Here is an 18414-nt window from a genome sequence, read left to right on the forward strand (position 1 = left end):
TTCAGGTGCTTCCAGAGCCAAGAGAAGCGGCATTGAAGTCCCGTCCATTAGCGTTAGCCAAACGAACGAGAGAGAAGCGACCGCAGCGCCCCGGCCCGCTGCCCCCGCCGTCGGCACGGGATGCTGCGGGAGCGAGCGGGGTCGGCGAGCCGCCCCTGGCCCTGGGAGGAGGGGAGAGATTCACGGCGAAGAAAGGGAAGGAAAAAAGGAGTCCTATGAGGAAGGAAGCGGCAAATGTTAAATCAGTGACTCATGGTGCGGAATGACTAATCACGTCAAAGAGCAGCTTGTTTGGGGCACGGACTCGGTGCCGAAAGCCGGTTGGACAAAGAGTTGCGCTGCCGTGCCCGGCGGAGCTCGGCGGTCGGAGCGCTCCGGTGCGTTCCCCGTGGGTCCCGCGGGCTCCGCGTGCCGGGCAGCGGCCCCGCCGTACCTCGGCCCCACGGCGCGGCACTGACCCACTTTCCGCCGGCCCCACGCGGGCTGCGCTCCTCCTGCGCGCTGCCCCGTCCCGTCCCGTGAGCGCGGGGCGGGGCCGCGTTCCGCGGGTGGCGGCGCGGGCGGCCGCCGGTGGCAGCGGGGCGGGAGGAGGAGCGCGCCTGTGCAGTGCCGGGAGGCCGGGCTCTGCCCGCCGCCGCGTTACACAACCGGCCGCCGCCACCGGCCTCTCCCCCGAGTCCCGCCGCAGCGCGCCGGCAGCTCGCACCGCCCGCGCCCCCCGCCCGCCCCATGCCGTGCGTCCCGCGGGCAGCGGCGCCCCGGGCCGGGCGGTGACCCCCGGCGCAGCGGGGGCAGCGCGCCGGGACCGGGCATGGCACTGAGAGCGACTCCGGAACGCGCATCCTCCTCCCGGGCGGTACGTACCCTGCGGGACCGCCGGGGGGTCACGGGGGCGGAGGGTTCCCGTCTCGCTGCGGGGGATCCCCGCTTAGCCCTGCCCTCGTCAGACACCCGGCGAAGTTTCGGGAATACGGGAGATATCCAGCGGCAACTTTCACGCCGAAGTCGTGTCGCGGTCCCAAAAAGCGGCGCGGGGCGGAGGGCGCAGGCAGCGGCGGGCGCGAGGGTGCGGGGAGCCGGTGGGGATGCGGGGAGCCGGTAGGGCTGCGAACTGCGCCGTCCTGCCGGTGGGAGCCTGTGCGCTGCGGGCTGCCGTGGGCTCCATCGGAGTTTCCTCGTTCTGCCGCCGATTTCGGTCAGTTTGGCATCGCGTTTTTCTGAAAATACGGTGCAGATCGGCTTCGAAATGAATGTCGCGCCTCACTGTAGAACGTAAAAGCCAGGCTGAAAAGTTACTCTTCTCACGGGGGCTGCGGGAGCTCTCGGTTGTACAAAGTGTTTCCGCGAGAAGCAGAAATTCGGGGAGGTTTGAGAGCTCCTCGTGTGGTTCGCCCACGAATTGGGTTTGCGCGAGGTAACTCCACGGGCGGCCGGCGCTGGGCTGGGAGCGGAGCGGAGCCGGTCCTTGCCGCTGAGTGTGCGCGGTGGAGAACCGCCGGGCGGCAGCGAGCCCTCCGTCGGGTGCCTTTCTCTATGGCGGGGACGAGGATGCAGCGGCCGCGGTGAGCCGCTCAGGTGCCCCGAGGGCTGCGGGCGGCCGGGGCAGAGCTGTGCGCAGCGGGGCTGCCCCGTGTGCCCGGCGAGCGGCGGCACTGCCGGAGCTCGCGGCGTGCGAGGAGTCGCTTTGTTTTTAGCAGAATGACGGCTCCCCTATGTCCTTAATTTGCTGGATCGCTGCTCAGCCATCCTCACCATGTGGATACGGGAACTTGCCTTAAAGGAGCAGCGTTTGTGGCTTGTGCGGTCTTCATAGGTCGGTCCTATGATTGCTCTTTGAGCAGAGGTGTTTCACGAGGATGCGGTGTGAACCTCTTGCTCTCAATATAGTGCAACACCGCGTACCGTTCTGTTGGAGAATTTCTTTAATTCTTATAAACTTCCTGGGCTGCAGCTCCTTGCTGTAGTTATCCTCTGGGACAAAAGAAGATACATTCATATTTCTGGTTTTCTGGAAAATACATTCCAAAGTCAAGAGACTTCTCCTGTCATGCACTGATCAGAGTGGATCAGCATGTCGGTGATGTGGTGCAGAGCATCCTGAGCACTGAGAGCGTGGCGAGGCTCCAGGGCTGCCCAACGGCTGGCCCATGGCACAGAGGGGAGGCTCCTGGGGAAGCCATGTAGGGAGGCTGTATGAGTGGAAGGCATCGGTACCTCTTGGGCTGCCCGTGTGTTCACTGCTGAGTCTTGAAAGCTTTTCTGGATGATGTTCTAGGAAAAAGTAAATGTCTGTAAGAGTGGTTATTTCTGTTCCTTTGTTCCGTTCGTTCAGAGCAGTGGGTCAGAATTACTTGATCTAGAGAAAAAGTAGAATTGGTTTGAATGTTTTTTGCTATGCTACGTGGCATTTGGCAGAAAGTCCTGCAGCGGTTCCTGTTTCTTCACCACTCCTTTTATGTCTCAAATTATTTCACTTGTTTAAGATACATTGAGTACTCAAAACCAGCTCAAGGTTAGGCATTAAATGTAGCAAGTGGGTAGGTCTTAATTAAAGTCACATCAAGTTGGAAGCAACATTCGATTTCAGAGACACTAGTGTCAAATCCAACTTCTGCTCATCAGTAATATAAGAAAATGGTGCCATGGCTTTACAGTTCGGAAGGAGGGCTTCTCTATGCACACAAGTTGCATTGTTTTGGCCTGAATTATGCAACTGGCCAAGAATGATACAAAGGGTTTAATGCCGGCATAGCTTGTTCCTTCTGAACTGGAGGAATGAGCTGTGTGCCTGTACCAGAGCTCTGAATCCAGGCTTGTGTTGGGGTAGTTATGGACTCTAGGGGAATAACATCTTTAACCAAAGTAGTAAAATGAAAACCACGTGGAACAGTGCTGTTAGTGTTAGCAAAGTGATCCAACTCTGTTTTCCTTACACACCTCCTGTTTCCTTGTTTCTCTGCTGTTTCTGGTTGTGTGTAGCCCGTGGTCTTGTGCTGCGCCAGCCACCAAAGCTTTGTCACCAAGGCCCCCTGAGCCCTGCATTGAGTCCCGGCTGGTGGCAAAGCTGCATCTGCAGCAAGCCCTGCCACCTCGAGACCATCAGGTTTGGTCAGAACACAGGGGCACGTGCGCTTAATGAGAGAACTCAACCTACTTCATGTTCCATTATTGGCTTTGGCCTTGCCTACACAGAGAGATTACACCAGTTGACCTTAAGTCCATTTTTAAAGTGATTTGATTAACCTGATGTGACCTTGTGCATGGGCGTTCTTATTTTGGTGCAAATGAACTTATTTTGCTTTAACCAAAACCTGTCTTTTGTCAGCTTAGGCAGAACTGAAATAAACCATGCCCAAACTGAAAGGAGAACTTGTGTCTGTATATAATGACACAACCTGTGCGTGAAAGCGGGGCCTTCTGTAGGATCTGGAGCAGAGTGCGGTGTTCAACAAATCTGTAGGAGACCAGCAGCTATTCATAGCAAAGTTAAAACACAAAACAAAACAAAAACAACAGCAGAGCCCACAAGTCAAACCAAACCAAGAAAAACTGAAACGACTTGGTGGGACAAAAGGAGGAGTCCCAGTGATCTTGGTTCTGGAAAACCAAAAGCAGCACACCAGGCTTGCAGTGAGGCTGTCCTGGGGCTCCTCAGCTGCAGAGAGGGGAAGTGTTTGCATTCTGTACACGCAGTCCCAACCCAGCTGAAAAAAGTGGTGCAGGGAACTCTAGGCGTGCTGGCTTGAGTGCAATAGTACATGGTGTCTCATGACATATTTTGTAGGAAAGAATAATTAGACATGGAAATAATGAGGAAGAAGAATAAATTGCAGCAAGATTTTATCAAAGATGGATTGTGGCAGACTAATCTAACATCTTTTGTATATAGCAGATTTCTTAGGTGGGGTAACGCAGGAATGTGATTTATGTAGAGCCAAGCACTTGATACCATGCCCCACAGGACACGGTTGCTTAAAATGAAAGTGGTGGCTCAGTGGAAGAGCTGAAGGGTAGGGATGTCCAAGCAGAAGGTATGGCAGCTATATCCAAATAAAGCTGTATGAATGGAGAGTGGTGCTCACAGAGCCTGGGGGGCACTGGGACAGTGAGAGTGCCGTACTGCTTCAGGCCATGCAGCATGGGGGGGTGTGGGGAGCTCGGGAGGGTGGGGTCCATACGGAACAGCAGCCGACTGCCATATGAAAGGAATTTAGATGACTTTGTTGATTGGAGTGATAGAAATGACATAACATTTAATAGCACTGGGTGCAAAGCCGTGTCGAGTTTTGCACCTGTAGATCAACAAGAGTTTCCAGTGTGAAGCAGGGCTCAGCGTGACGTGAACAGGAGGGAGGGACACGTGGCACCGGTTGACCTTGAGCAGGCAGTGGGATGCTGCTGTTGGGGGCACCAGCGCCATTTGTGGGCATCTGAGGAGGGTAATGGGGCAGATTCCAGGAAGTGTGGTTTCATCACTGCGCAAGGGCTTTCTGCTGCCAGTGGAGCGGCCCAATGGGATCTTGCATAGTTCTGGAGAGCCAGGGCAAGAAAATGTTAAATTAGAACAGCAGGAGGGCTAGAGATGTGGTCACACAAACGAGCTCTCTATTGTATGACGTGAGAGTAAACAGCTTAATTTGTTTAGCTCTGGCCAATTGAACAAATGAAGGGATGGTTTACAGTAAGTCTTTTTACGCACAACTGAGACTCAATAGCAAGAAGGAGGAAAACCTGTGTAAGTCAAATGTTAGCAACCACACAAGATTAAGTTGTGTAAGTTGGTCGTGAATAAATTTGAATGGGAAATTAGAAGAAAGCTTCCAACCACGTAAGGATTGAAGTTGTGTAATGGTCTTTCAATTAGGGTGGTTTTGAGATAGATCTTGATAATCTTATGAAGGAGATTACACAGTTAAATTGGAGAGAGAGAGTTCCTGGAGATAGGAAATTCAGTTTGCAGAATTAGTCCTTTGGTCTCCGCTGTGTTTATATTTTTAATGTAAGGTTACAAGGAGAATGGACCTGGTTTTGTTAGTAGTAGCTACATTGACCATGGCTTCTGCTGTGTCCTTGGGAGGTGGGGTGAACTTGCTGGTGGGGTTAACTGTAACTTTGTTGAGGGTGTGAGGATGTGTTCTGGGTCATGGCTGTAGGGTGAAGAGGTGCTGTCAAGTCAGCCCTAACAGCTCTGACTCCTGAGGTTAGAGAGCTGATCTTGATGTCCTCTCTGCTCCCTCACTACCTGATGCTCCTAAAGTTTGTTACAAAGCTGGACTTAGAGTGAGCTCTGCCCTCGTACTGACCAGAGCAAAGTGCTGTAAATTGTGCACACACACAAAAAAAAGAAATAGGAGGTTGCGGGCCATTAGGGTTGAGTTAGTATTTTTAACAGGACGGTTTTGTTTTAGGAAAGTTGGTGTGTAATAATGTACGTTGTATTTCATTTTCATATTACGAGAGAAAGAGGAGGAAATGGAAGAATAAAAGATACAAAGCAAGCAGGAAAGCACAAAGGAAAACAGCTTGACTTAGCCTGGAGCAGAGATCCCGTACCTGATAAGCTGCCTGTTAAGAGAAATTGAAATATGGAAAAATGACAGTGCAGATGAGGATAACACGGAGATTGCAGATGAGGAAGTGTGCTAACCCGGCTGCTGCTGAAATGCGTTGGGTCATCTGACTGTGCTTTGTATTCTTAGCAAACACGATTGTATAATTGATTAATTTGCCGACATTGCTGTAGCGCAGCGCTATGGTAACTGAGAGGCTCCCCAAACATTGGCTGTGCTTTAGCCCAGCAGCAGCTCAGTGCCACACAACCATGCATGCCTGCTCCCCAGGTGGGACGGGCAGAGAATCAGGAAGGTAAAGGTGTGAGAGCTCGTGGGCTGAGGTAAAGACAGTTCCCTAGGTGAAGCAAAAGCCACGCATGCGAGCAAAGCGAAACGGGGGGCTCATTCACACTTCCATGGGTAGGCAGATGTTCAGCCACTTCCAGGAAAGCAAGACCTATCATACATAATGGTTTCTTGGGAAGACTGACACCATTGCTATGGGTGTTCCCCCTTCTTCCCTCCTTACCCCAGCATAATGCTGTATGGTACGGGACACCCTTTTGGCTGTTCTAGGTCAGCCGTTCTGGTTCTGTTCCCTCCCAGCCCCTTGCTGGCAGGGCAGCTCGCAGAGCTGGGTGTCCTTGGCTCTGTGTAAGCACCGCTCTGCAACAACTGAAACATCAGTGTGTTATCACCACTACTTTCATCAAAAATGCAAAACACTGCATCATACAAGCCTCTGCGAAGAACATTAACTCTGTCTCAGCCAAAACCATGACAACGCTGTCCCAGAGAGCACTGCGAAATGCACCTGTCCTTGGGAAGGAGGCAGGGAAGACCTGGGCTGGTATGTACTGATGGGATGCTCGGCAGCCATGCAGGAGCTGGCTTTGACCAACAGCCACCTGCTGCATAGCAGGTGGGCCAGAGACAGCTGTGCCACCTGACAGAGGCAGGGGGCACCCATGGTCCTGAGCACCACGAGCTTGGACTGCAGTATTGCTGTCAGCAGCTGTCATCCATGCTGCCCTCAGCCCTGGCTCCGGGCTGGGATTTAGGCAGGCCCCTGTTGTCCCCACAGCAGTGTGGCATCTCAGCAGACACTTAGGCCAGACATCACGTTCCCCACCATTACTGTTCCTTCTGCCCTGTAAGTGATGTATAAGTCAGTGTGAGGTGCTTTGTTGGGTGCCAGGCATAGGTTGATTAATTGACTGACTGGTACCTAAATGCAGATATATTTGTAGGTGTATTTACTCTTGTTTACAAACTGCCCAAACCTAAGCAAGATTTTCAAGTGTGTAGCAATGGCAGGAATCATATCCATAAAAATGCTAATCTCTTCTCTTGCCTCATCCGTTCAACCCACAAACACACGCATACGCACATGCGTAAAAGAAATTAGTAAGGTCTGTTTGTTCTCTTCTGGGCTCAGCCTACTTTAATCTGACTTCATCTCACAGCTCAGCATGGCATGTTGCTTCAGGACTGTGAAGTTTTGACCATAGGCACCATGCTGGGTAAACCATTTTTTGGAGAAATAAATAAGCAGTAGATGAGCCGATAACAGCTCCCTTGCCATTAATTGGTTTGCATACACACGGCAGCACTCTGAGAAGGCTTTTAAGCGAAGGCAGAGGCTGTATGTGAAAGGGCTGAGCTGTCTGGCCCCATGGAGGCCAAGGCTGAGCTCGCATTTCTGTTTGCTCAGTAAGTGCCAATCCCACAGTATGTCTTTATGGACTGAGGAGGATGCTATGTGTTTGGCCCAGTGTCGGCTTGTTGCAGCAACCAGCAATTAGAGAGGCAATAATAGCTGGGGAGGCGACAGCCACGCTGAGGAAGTTTGGCTGTAAACCTGTTTGTCCCGTCTCCAAGCACAACGTATGCATCCATGATTTACAGTAAATTCGAAATACTCTGATCAAACTGTTTCTAATCACATTTTATTAAGTGATGCATTAAGTAAGTGCTTGCATTAAGTGAGTCATATGTGACAAAAAGACAGCCCTTTGGTCAGCCCCGCTAATGCTGAGTATGTCAAAGAGGAGTACCAGTGATTTGCTTTTCACTCGGTAATGGGAATGGCTTCATTTGGGGCAAGCCTCCAATGGAAGGGACACAGTAGGAACTTTTAACAAAACAAACGCTTTGTGCTAATCTTAACACCTACGTTTTCTATTTAATCTCGCTTATTGCAGGGAGCTGGGCCTCAACATTTACTGGAGACAGTGAGTCTACGCAGAAAAAAAATGAACTACTTTATTTTCTTTCTATCAGAAGCTCTGGGGTTGGCTTCCTGCATGGCAGCAGTGATACGGAGCTGTGGAGTGCAGGAGGGAATGTGTGCTGGCCCTTAGGGCCAGTCCTGCTCCGTTCTGCTTCTGCGAAGCTTGTTGCCTTTCTTAGCTGGGGGTTCTTCATCTCTTGGGACTCGGTTCTTCTGCTCTCTGTGTCTCATTGGGGATGGAGCAGAAGTCCACAACTCAGGAAAGTTTGCACAACCCAGGAACCCTTGCTGAAAATTCTGTTATTTGAGGAGAGCGTGTGCAGTTCTGGTTTTCTACTTTCAGGAAATTATTTGGTTTGGAAGGAGGGTGTCCCAGAAGAGGTTTGAATAGGAAAGCGTAACTGCAACAGTCCTGATGTCCTGTCCATACAGGGCAAAGATCCCACACCAAAAATGGGAGAAAGTGAAGTGCAGTGGACTAAAACTGGCACTGAATGGTTTGGGAATAAGAAATGAGTCTGGATCAGAACTCTATCTTCCCAGCGCACAGTTTAGAATACAGAGTTGAATTCCTCGAGTGTATTCCTAGCTGAAACTGCAGCTAGTAGAGCAGTTAAGATCTCGAGTCCTTGGCTGATGTGATGGCTGATAGTAGGCTGTCGTGACTAGAGGAGAATCTCTGTTTTCTTGAGAGGGATGGAAAAATACTAACTCAAAAGAGGACGACAACTTCTATGTTTTTGTTTTTATTTTTCTTTTTGAAGGAAAGCATATAAATATTAATAAGTGATCCGGCTGGAATAGCATCTTTCTTAAAGTTGTTGTTAACGACTGCGTGAACGATGTGAATTTGATTGCACAGTGAGTAAAATGTTATAAATATAAATCATCTTATTTCAAAAGCTGCTGTACCCAGAGACTAGTCTGGGGTTTTCCAATATAGTCCAGTTTGTGTTGTTCAAATGAGAAGCTATATCAGTGAATAAATTGGATGATCAGCTGCTTGACGTAGAAGGCACAGTGCTTATTTGTGGTGTGTTGAAGTCCTAGGAGAGATAAAATGTCAGTTTAATCTTCTTTAGATTGTGTTTGAAATGTACTTTTTATGAGGCGTCTCTAACTGTTCCAGAGTTTACTGCTCAGACAGATACGTAGACTTTGTTTCTGTTTGACCGACAGCTCCTCGAGGTCCTTTGCAAGCAAATGCAGGCAAATTTCCTTCCATTATTTTTATTTGCTTCCTTGACCGTGAAATAAAATTCGTAGCAACTATTGGTGTTGCTGAAAGTTTTCTTCTGACCTGGCTTCTGTCATGAGATCTGACTGCTAGCACAACCAATGTACAATACCAATGGGAGCAGTAATACCAATCTCGTTTTGTCTTTGGCATCTTTGACATAGGACTGAGGTGCTCTGCAGTTGATCTGAGAAGCTCTTTGCAATAATGAAGAGCGTGGAGTTTAGAGGCACTCCGATAAATACTTTCTTTTTCTTCATTTTTTAAGTCTTTGAGGTAGACTTACTGCGGAAAAGAGGATTGCTGGAATACTTAAAATAACCAAGCATTAGTTTTTTTCCTATGTTTCTAACAGTGTCACAGCTTTGAGAGTCTGCTCATAGAACAGCAGAAGTGTGGCATTTAATTTGGTGCCTTTTCTGGCACAAATGTCATGTTTTATTAAGGAATTATTAGAGTCAACTTAACCCACAGCTGATTTTCCTCCTATCCTTGCAACACTTGCAGTATCTTCAATCAGAAGAGAGCCCTGGTAAGGAAGCGTTGCTGGAAGGAGGACATGCAATGCCAGAGTCTGGCAGAGCAGGATTGCTCTTCTGCATAGAGGAAGCAAACAGGTGTGAGATATTAAAAACTTATGACAGGTATAGGGAGATAATTCCCAAGATAATTTGATACCAAGCTCTGCTCCAGCTTCTATCTCCTGACAGGCTTCCGAAGCCCTAGGTCATAAGGTTAGAGAGAACTGTGGGCTGGTGGTGTCATCCTCACCTGGTGCTGCAGGCCTTCCCCACCGCAGCCCGTGCCACCAACATCAGATAGCCTGTCATCACCCTTCCATTAAGGATGACTGTTTCTAAAACATTAGCATTCATGTCAGGACTAGAAATGGATCGGCACAGGCTGAAATCATTGTCAGGAACAGATGTGAGATACCTAATCAGTTATTTCCCAAGGAAAATGAATTTGATTGCGTGAATAGTTGTAAATATTTAATTCAGCAGTTCAGCTACTACAGCAGGGGTAAACAAGCTTCTGCCACTGTTGAGAAGCATTTTGTGGTACTGCACTTGATTTCTCATTCATTTACACTTTAGTGTTGAAGGAAGCAGCGTGGGTCCTTGGGTCACTGTGGCAGCCCAGCTGTATGCAGGGCCTGCATGTTTTGCCACTAGGGCACGATCACGGCTCAGGTTTTGATGTTGACATGAAAGTGACCATCTGAGCACCCAAATAGTGCTCTGGGCCCAGCCCCATGCTGGCTCCGGTGCTGAGCCATGGCAGGGAGAGTGGCTGCTGTTCCTGGTGGTAATTAAACAGTAATTAGGGATACAGCTTTAATTTCATGAGCAGTTGCCAATTCTCACTTATTGACAACAGAAGTAAATTGAGTTGGAAGGAACATTCATGCTAGGAAGGACGTGATGCTGATTTCTGTGAGCTCGCAGGGAGTTTTACTGTTGACCTTTTGCAGAGGGGCTGTTGAGAGGAGGAGAAGGAAGGCGGGAGATTGTTTTTCTTTCTGCCTAACTGATTGTTTTCCTCGCTTGAGTTTAGTCTAAACCACTGTGAAGCTGGCTCGTGGTTTGTAGGGGACGTACGCGACAGCAGTGCACGAAGAAGGAGGCTGTGAGTACAGATGATATTTGCCTCTCCAACACAGTGTGAAATCCTAAGGAAACTGGGACTGCTCTCTAAAGGTCACGGACATTTTTAACTTCTGCAGCTTGCTTCATGCCACTGCGTAAGTCTTTGTCAGGGGTCGTGCTGGCCTTGGTGGTGTTACGTAGTCCGACTTCCACAGAAACAAGATCCCCTTTAACCCCTATGGTTTGTGAGCATGTACATGGCAGCACCTTTCTTTCCATCAGCTGGTTCTGATGTTTATCTTCTCAGACAGACTGATTTTATTGTGTTAAACACAGTGTGGACAATGCTGGTATATGTGGTTTAGGGTGCTTTGGTCAGGAAAGCCCTGAGTGACAGATTTGTGTCTGTCCTCATTCTGGAAGGCACAAGCCAGTCTCACTGCCTTCACCCAGGAGTTATTCAGAGCGGTGTGCCAACGAATCTTCCTAGATGAAGGCCTGCATTCTGCAGCACACTTTGCACTCTATTGTGGGGGGATGCCATCTGATGCTACAGCCATTTCAGCTGTCCAGGTCTCTAACCTGAGAGCCAGGGAGTGCCTGTGTCTGAAGGTGTGGATCCACTGTCCTTTGCAGCCCTGCCTGCACAGCCAGGATGCTCTGCAGGAGAGTATTGCCCAGCACTGCTGCCATTAGCTACTGCCTAGAGGAGAGCTACCCTTAGAGAGATGGACCCACGCTTTTAACTTACCGCTTGTGTTTGAGTCCTAATTTGGACTCAGAGTAAGAGGATTCTTAATACTAGGCTAATGCAGATATGAAACAGAACATATCTTTAAAAGTTCTGCATGCTCACACTATTATTGCAGTCAACGTAGAGCACTCTGTTGTCCAAAAAAAACCACACGTGCCTAATTTCATGGTCTCTCATCCTTTAGGGATGTTTCCAGATCTCTGTCCCACATCCTCCCCTCTGCCAAAGGTGAGGAATCCCTAACAGCCTGCAGGTAACGAGGGACTGTGTGCCCTCCAGCAGGATCAGAGCCCTTCCTCCTGTAGCATCAGGGCTGGAGCATGGGTCAGACCAAGCCTCTTCAAGGGTCAACAGCAGGAGCGTGTCTGTTTGATCCCTTCCTCTCCCCAGAGTCTCTGTGTTTACTCGAATCTTTTTTGTTTGGACGTTGTCTGGGAGGGAGGCATCTTTTTTGGTCTTACAGAGCTTAAGGAAAAAGGCCTCCAACAGAATCCCCAGAGCAAAGCGAACATTCAGCCGTGCTGAGTCATATTTTGTTATTTTGGCTGATTATCCAGCCAGCCATGCAAAAAAAATCTGCAAGGGAAAAAAATGTGTGTGAATATCTTATCTGCGTGACAGAATGAGGACTTGGGTCTTTGTGCATAATATGTGTAACAATAATGACCCAGTATTAAAGTGCTCCAGTGGCTGTCGTACTTGTAGTCTAAAAATGGTAGCAAGTAAAAAGAGAGAGAGAGAGAAATGTTGATGTGCATCCTCTCCTTTTGTCTCTCAGAGCAAAAGTTCTGCTTTCTCATTAAATTTCCAGTGTGCATTTGCAGTAGTGCGCAGAATGAGGAATATGGTTGTGGTTGGTTGTTTAAATATTCTTCTAATCCCAAAGCTTTCAGAACAAATCACACCTTTTGAGGAGCTAGTTCAGAAGTGACGCGGGCAAGATATCACAAGAGAACGTTGGACGTGAAGTTAAATGTGACTCAGCGAAGGGAAAGAGAAGGTGTGTAGGTTGTTCTAAAGAAGGAAGGAAAACCAGCTATATTATTAGCACTTCCAGTAGCGTACATGGTAGCAGTTCTTCTTGGGAAAAAAAAAACCACGTAGGCTTCAAGAACTCAAGTCCATCCTTGGTGTAACCACAATGGAATTACGGTTGGATCAGCAGCTTTGCTGGTTCACAGGTCTTCTACTGTTACTGATGAGCATTACTTGGACCAATATGCGTTTACTGTCTATGTTTAGTATCTGTCTTCTTCACGGTAAACAAGGAGAAAGTTTGGTAGCCACAGAAGATACTTTGCATCATGCAGTCCAACTGGGGCAATCGTTAGCTATTCTCAGCTCAAAAGAGCTGCTCCTAAAGCTGGCTGAAGCACAAACCTGTGTCTGGGGTCTTTGGGACCCCCTTGTAACCACATTATGTATTTGTGTGCAGAAAGCAAAACATGGTTGGCAAATTACCACCTCAAGACAACTGCAAGGTGTTTTGGGAACTCTTAGTAATGAGATGCATTTTCTCCCAGCAATGCTCACGTCCAGTGCTTAATCATACACTTGAAACATTTGGGCTCAGACCTTACGAAAAGTGTTTACTTACTTGGCTTCAAGTCACAGGCCAAGAAATAACTTGATCGGATTAGTTGGGGTTGAATAGGAACGGCAGCAAATAGAATCAAATGAGTGTGAACGGTGCTGCTGTACTCTGCATTAGAAGAATATCTGCCAGCTGCCGTTGCAGAGCATAATCCTGCAAGATGCTGACGCCTCCGGTTCCTGTTCCCTGAGGGAGCAGGCGGGGCTGCTCTGGCGTGCAGTTTCCATCACTCACCTGAGTGAGTTTTTTTTTCCTCTGAACTCCTTCTTTTCCCTCTTACATAAAAGTTGGTTCTTCTGTACCTCCTCTTTTTGGTAAGGCTCTCCGTGCTTGCAGGGATGGGGTGCGTGGCTGGTTATTCTCAGCCGCAAGATTACAGCGATGGCAGCAGCAAGGTCAGTGGGGCATGAACACACAGCTCAGCTGGAGAGCAGATGTGAGCAGATCATTTAAGGGAAGCAGCTGAAATTCTCAGAGCCAAATGAGGATAAGATGAAATTTTGAAATGTAAGCGCTTTGTTTAAATTCCTTTTTACTTATGCACGTCGTACCTGGAACACTGCAGAACTGAACACACTGAGAGGGGAAAGAAGTTTCTTTCGCTTGAACTTGGATGCGTGAAGCCAAAGATATAAAATGAGGTCAGTTAGCTCAGCCGCAGCGAATCCTTTGATATTCATTTAATGGATAAGTAGATAAAACTCTAAGCAAGCTTGCATGCGAGACTTTGAATTTAAACTACTAAAGCTCTTTATAGTTTTCTCCCAGATTCCTCACGTAGGGCAGTACCACTGCTCAGATAACTAGTGCCCCATAGGGGAGCACTGCATGGCCTCAGGGCTCTTCTCTCCTTCTGCCCAGAGTGGAGCAGAGAGGTGGGCTGGCTCTGGGAAATGCCATCATCTTGGCAGTGCCGGGGTTGGAGATTTGGGCTGAAGTCGATAAGTTTGGATCAGCAGCTGAATTCTCCTCTTCTGCAGGGAGGCTTTCAATCTAGTTTAGACCTATCATCTCTAATCCTTTTGTCATAATATTTCCTTTTCATTTGTTGGTTTTTTTTTGTTGTTGTTGTTTTTGAATAGCTTCCTTATGTATTGAGTTCCAGAAATTCCAGGCTGGTGATACACATGAAAAACAGATTGCAACAGAGAGCAGATTAAATTACTCAGGTCTAAGATTACTGAGGCAGAACTATTTCTTTTTTTTCTTTGCGTTGTTTTAAAAAGGAAGGAGAATCTCTTTTTCACTTTGTGTTGTTTAACTGGGAGGAGTTTGCGCTCAGTGAGCTCTCCTTCCATCACTGCTCACTCAGCAGCCACCTGAGGAAAAAATAATGAACTGTTGTGTTGGCTTTTTTTTTTTTCCTTTCTTCATTTGAAAATCAGTTCTTATCAGTGCAGCATATTTAAGGGAGCTCTAAGACTGCAGCCTGATGCTTCAGGAAGCTTTTTTTAGGAGGGAAGGTTTGACCGAGTGCCAGTAGACAGGGCTAATCGTCGGGACATCTGGATTCACTTCTTAACTCTGCTGCCTGACCTTGGTCAATGATTTAGGTCAAGCTTTTCTGAAATGTGCCTTGTTTATAGGTACTTGTGCTAGGTTTCAGCATTGCTGAAAATGAGGCTGTGACTGTGTTTACTCTTTTAAATCCAACTTCTCAAAACTGGTGCACTCTTAAAAAGAGACAGAAGTGAAGTGTGTGCCCTTGTTTCCTTGCCGGTACAACAGCGATAACCGTGTTTATAGACTGCACTGTAGAAGCAGTAGAGGAGAAAAGGGATGGCAGCGAGCCACTTGCATCGCATCAGGAGAGTAGATGTGGTTGATAGAAAATCCCAGGGAGCTGCACAAGAACTGGACTTCCAAGGTCTCCCACTGCTCATCTGGCACTACCTAGTTTGTTCCTGAGGCAGCAGCCCAGAATTTGCTTGTCAAAGAGATGGTAGATCCATCTTACTTTCAGAAGTGATAGAGCAGTACCTCACTTCTGCAGCTCTCCGACCTCCAAGAGTGGTCAGGCGCTGGAATGGGCTGCCCAGGAAGGTTGTGGAGCCACTGTTTAAGAAATGTTTAGATGTTGTATTGAGGGACGTGGTTTAGTGGGAAACATCTGTGAAAGGTGGACGGTCAGACTGGATGATCTTAGAGGTTGTTTCCAACCTTGGTGATTCTATGATTCTATGATTCTAAGGTCTGCCGCGGTTGCTATCAGGCTTCAGAGTGAGCTGAACATCTGTAGAGGGATGGCCAGTGGAGAACTGTGTGTAGGCTTTCTGGTGTGAGGGAAGATCCTCTGGTCCACAGACAGCTCCTGCTCCCTGCTGGTCCTGCAGCCTGTGAGCAGATGGACTTTGAAGGAATGTCATGCAGCCCATTTTTCACCTTTCCAGAACACAGCAGTCTTGGAAGTGTTGTCCTGGAACCATCTCCTGTCCCTTAGGAAGGCTCCTGCATTTACTCTGAAAGGCAAGCAGCCTTCAGGCCTCACTGTTACTTTTTCATCATGAGTTCAACATCCAGCACAAGTGAACACAAAGCCCAAATGGTCTCACTCCCTCACCTGTACCATCCACCATCACTTGAAACACATTTTGCATATATGCCTGAGAACTACAAAGGAACTGAAAACAAGGGAATGTATTGAGTGGAAAAAGAGAGCAACTAAGTACATGAATGGTTCTCATCTCATTCAGCGAACTGGTGGTTTCTGAGGGTTGGCCTCTTTCTGACAGAAGAATAGGGGAAGGTATTTAGTTTGACTAGGTTTCTGATTTCCTTTACTGTGCAATGATTACATTTATTCTGCATGCAGGGAGAGCGCAAGGTCTAAGAAGAGATAGATAGTTTAATGACATACAAACTTTATGTTAGCTTGGGATGAGTTTCAACCATAGTAAAGAAAACAGTATCATAGAATGGTTTGGGTTGGAAGGGACCTTTAAGTTCATCTGGTTCCTACCCCCCTGCTACAGGTACCTATAGACATCTCCCACCAGACCAGGTTGCCCAAAGCCCCATTCAGCCTGGAAATCTGAGTGATATTTAAGGGTAACGCATCCAAAAGGACAGCATTGGCATGTTGGTTCTAGTACCTACACAGCTGCCAAAATAGAGACCAAACCCAAGAATCACGCTGTGACTTCTGGCAGTCACAAGGACAGTTGCTGCAGGTTGTGCCCTGACCCAGCTGGCAGTGTGGGGCCGTGCACAACCACCATGGGCACAGGCCTGGCACTGCTTGGCTACCAGACACCATAGGTTTCTTTTAAACAAGCGTCGAGATGGTTTGCTCCAAACCTCTGCTGAACGAAACCATCACCGTGTCCAGAATCTGAGCTATGGATTTATGACCAGATTTTGCCCATCTTGCTTAAGCTGCAGATTCAAGTTGTTGTTTTGTTGTGTTTTTCTGTTTTTAGCTTGTTGGAGCTGCTTTTATCATTGCTGAAATTTGTTGGCTTAACCTCCACACACACAAAATCATTACCTTTTGTGATTTGCAAGGGATGTGAATAATGATGGAAGCACCCCCGTATGTCTGTGTGCCTGCGCGTTCCCACGGGCCATTGCACCATCCGGATCAAACAAAAACAAAACCAGAATTGCGTGTTTTCTGGAAATTTTGGAGAACATTCTGTTCACGGGAGTTCTGGTTGTGAGATTTCAGTCTTACTGCCTCTTTGTCTCCATCTGCCTTTCCTGGAAATGGTCATGTGATAACACGTCTCAGTTTCTGCTGGAGAATTCGTTGTGAACAACTGCTTTTGCACTGTTCCACACCAGGGAGAACTGTCTGTTTGTTACTGTTTGCGGATGACTTGGCTCTAAGCGTTCGGGTCTGGAAGTACAGCATCTGAATGAGCCAGGTGTGTTAGTGACACACTGATAGGTTAGATGCATGATCATCATTTTCTAGTGCAGCATTTACCTTTCCTGTAGTAACTGCAGATAAATGCAGGTACTCATCCAAGACTGCAGAAATGCTATTTGCATACTCGTTTTTATCCTTGCTAATGGCAGTGGAATTGTGGTTTTGTGCTGTTAGGGCTAATGGGTATTCCTGCCTTTGTCCGTGTTTTGAGAATTTTAATAGGCTATTAGACAAATTGATAGAATTAATTAAATGCATGCTCTTCTCGTTACAGAAACCCTGGAGACTTTTAAATAATCTTCTCCAGTGTTGTATCTTTAGCCTTCGAGGCTTTGCAAATTGCTGGAACAGAACAAAGTTGGCTGGCTATTTTCTCCAGGATCTGACAAAAATCCTAGAGAACACCATGTTCCAGTAATCATCTCTTCTTTTCAAGTGTCTGCTCATGTTTTTAATCTCTCTTCCCTTTCCCTTTGTCAGAAGGCAGCATATCCTAGTTAAGAAAAAACACAAAACCAAAAAACATAGAGAAAACCTACAGCAGCGTTGTTCCTCCGTCTTTCATTTCGCTTCGTTTCTGTGCTGAATCACAGTGTTCTGATACAGCCTTCTTTGTGGTGTAATTGTTTTCTGTAATCCATTTTCTTTGGGCTCCTCTTAGCTTCTGTCTGAAGCTGTTGCTGCTATAATGAATGTAGTCATAAATCTGTCACAGGTAACAAGCTAAATGCAGAGCTCGGTGCAGCAGGGAAGGGTATCTGCAGCTCAGGGAGCACACTGAGGTGCTGCAGTCATGGGGCAGGCAGAAAAGATCATACCACACGTCCTATCACTAGGTAAGTAAGCAGAGGCCAACCCCCACCTCATCACAACTTCCTTCCAGGGAGCTGTAGAGAACAGTGAGATCTCCCCTGAGCCACCTCTGCTCCAGACTGACCCATCCCAGTTCCCTCAGCTGCTCCCCATCAGACTTGTGCTCCATAGCCCTCACAGCTCCATTGCCCACCCATGGACATGTTCCAGGGCCTCCGTGTCAGTATTGCAGTGGGGGGGGCCAGCACTGCACACAGCACTCAGTGTTAAGTAAGAAGAAAGGACACGGAGAGGAGGAAAGCAACGGGAATACAAAGATGACGGATAAGGAACAAGGACGAGGAGAGAAACAACTTTTGAGAACGATGTGGTTCCCTGAAAGCTGCAGCATGTCCTGGTGTGATGGGTGAGTGGCCGGGCACTGAGAGAACACAGCATCTCTGTCAAGCACTTTCCTGGTGCAGAGCAGCCAGAAACATTCAAAGGCGTTCGCTGGTTTTTCAAATGTCACTTACATTAGCATCCTATAATTGAATCAGTAACACTTTACTGAAAAGGTTAAATTGTGCCTTTTAAAAATTAAATCAGCTGTTTAGCTGTCAGTCTCAGCCATGCCCTCTCGTTGCCTCTGGGAGAATGAAGCATTGGCATGTTGACATATATATCGTCTTGCTGGAGAATTTGCAGCAAAGTCTCTTATTTATGACTACGTTGTGGCGCAAAGTGCTGCTGCTTGTAATTGAGGGCTCTCTGCTGAACTCGTTGCGTGTA

General features: G+C 47.8%; 1 protein-coding gene across 1 annotated transcript in view; it reads left to right on the forward strand.

The window, feature by feature from the left end:
- The first annotated feature begins 715 nt into the window (after positions 1-715).
- The window catches only part of PASD1 (PAS domain containing repressor 1), a 43750-nt gene continuing 26051 nt past the window's right edge, over positions 716-18414 (forward strand). Inside the window, exon 1 of the mRNA XM_072336350.1 lies at positions 716-856. The gene's annotated coding sequence lies outside the window, so the exon portion shown is untranslated. The remainder of the gene's footprint in view (positions 857-18414) is intronic.

This window comes from Excalfactoria chinensis, chromosome 4 (assembly GCF_039878825.1).
Source record: "Excalfactoria chinensis isolate bCotChi1 chromosome 4, bCotChi1.hap2, whole genome shotgun sequence".
NCBI classification, from domain to species: Eukaryota; Metazoa; Chordata; class Aves; order Galliformes; family Phasianidae; genus Excalfactoria; species Excalfactoria chinensis.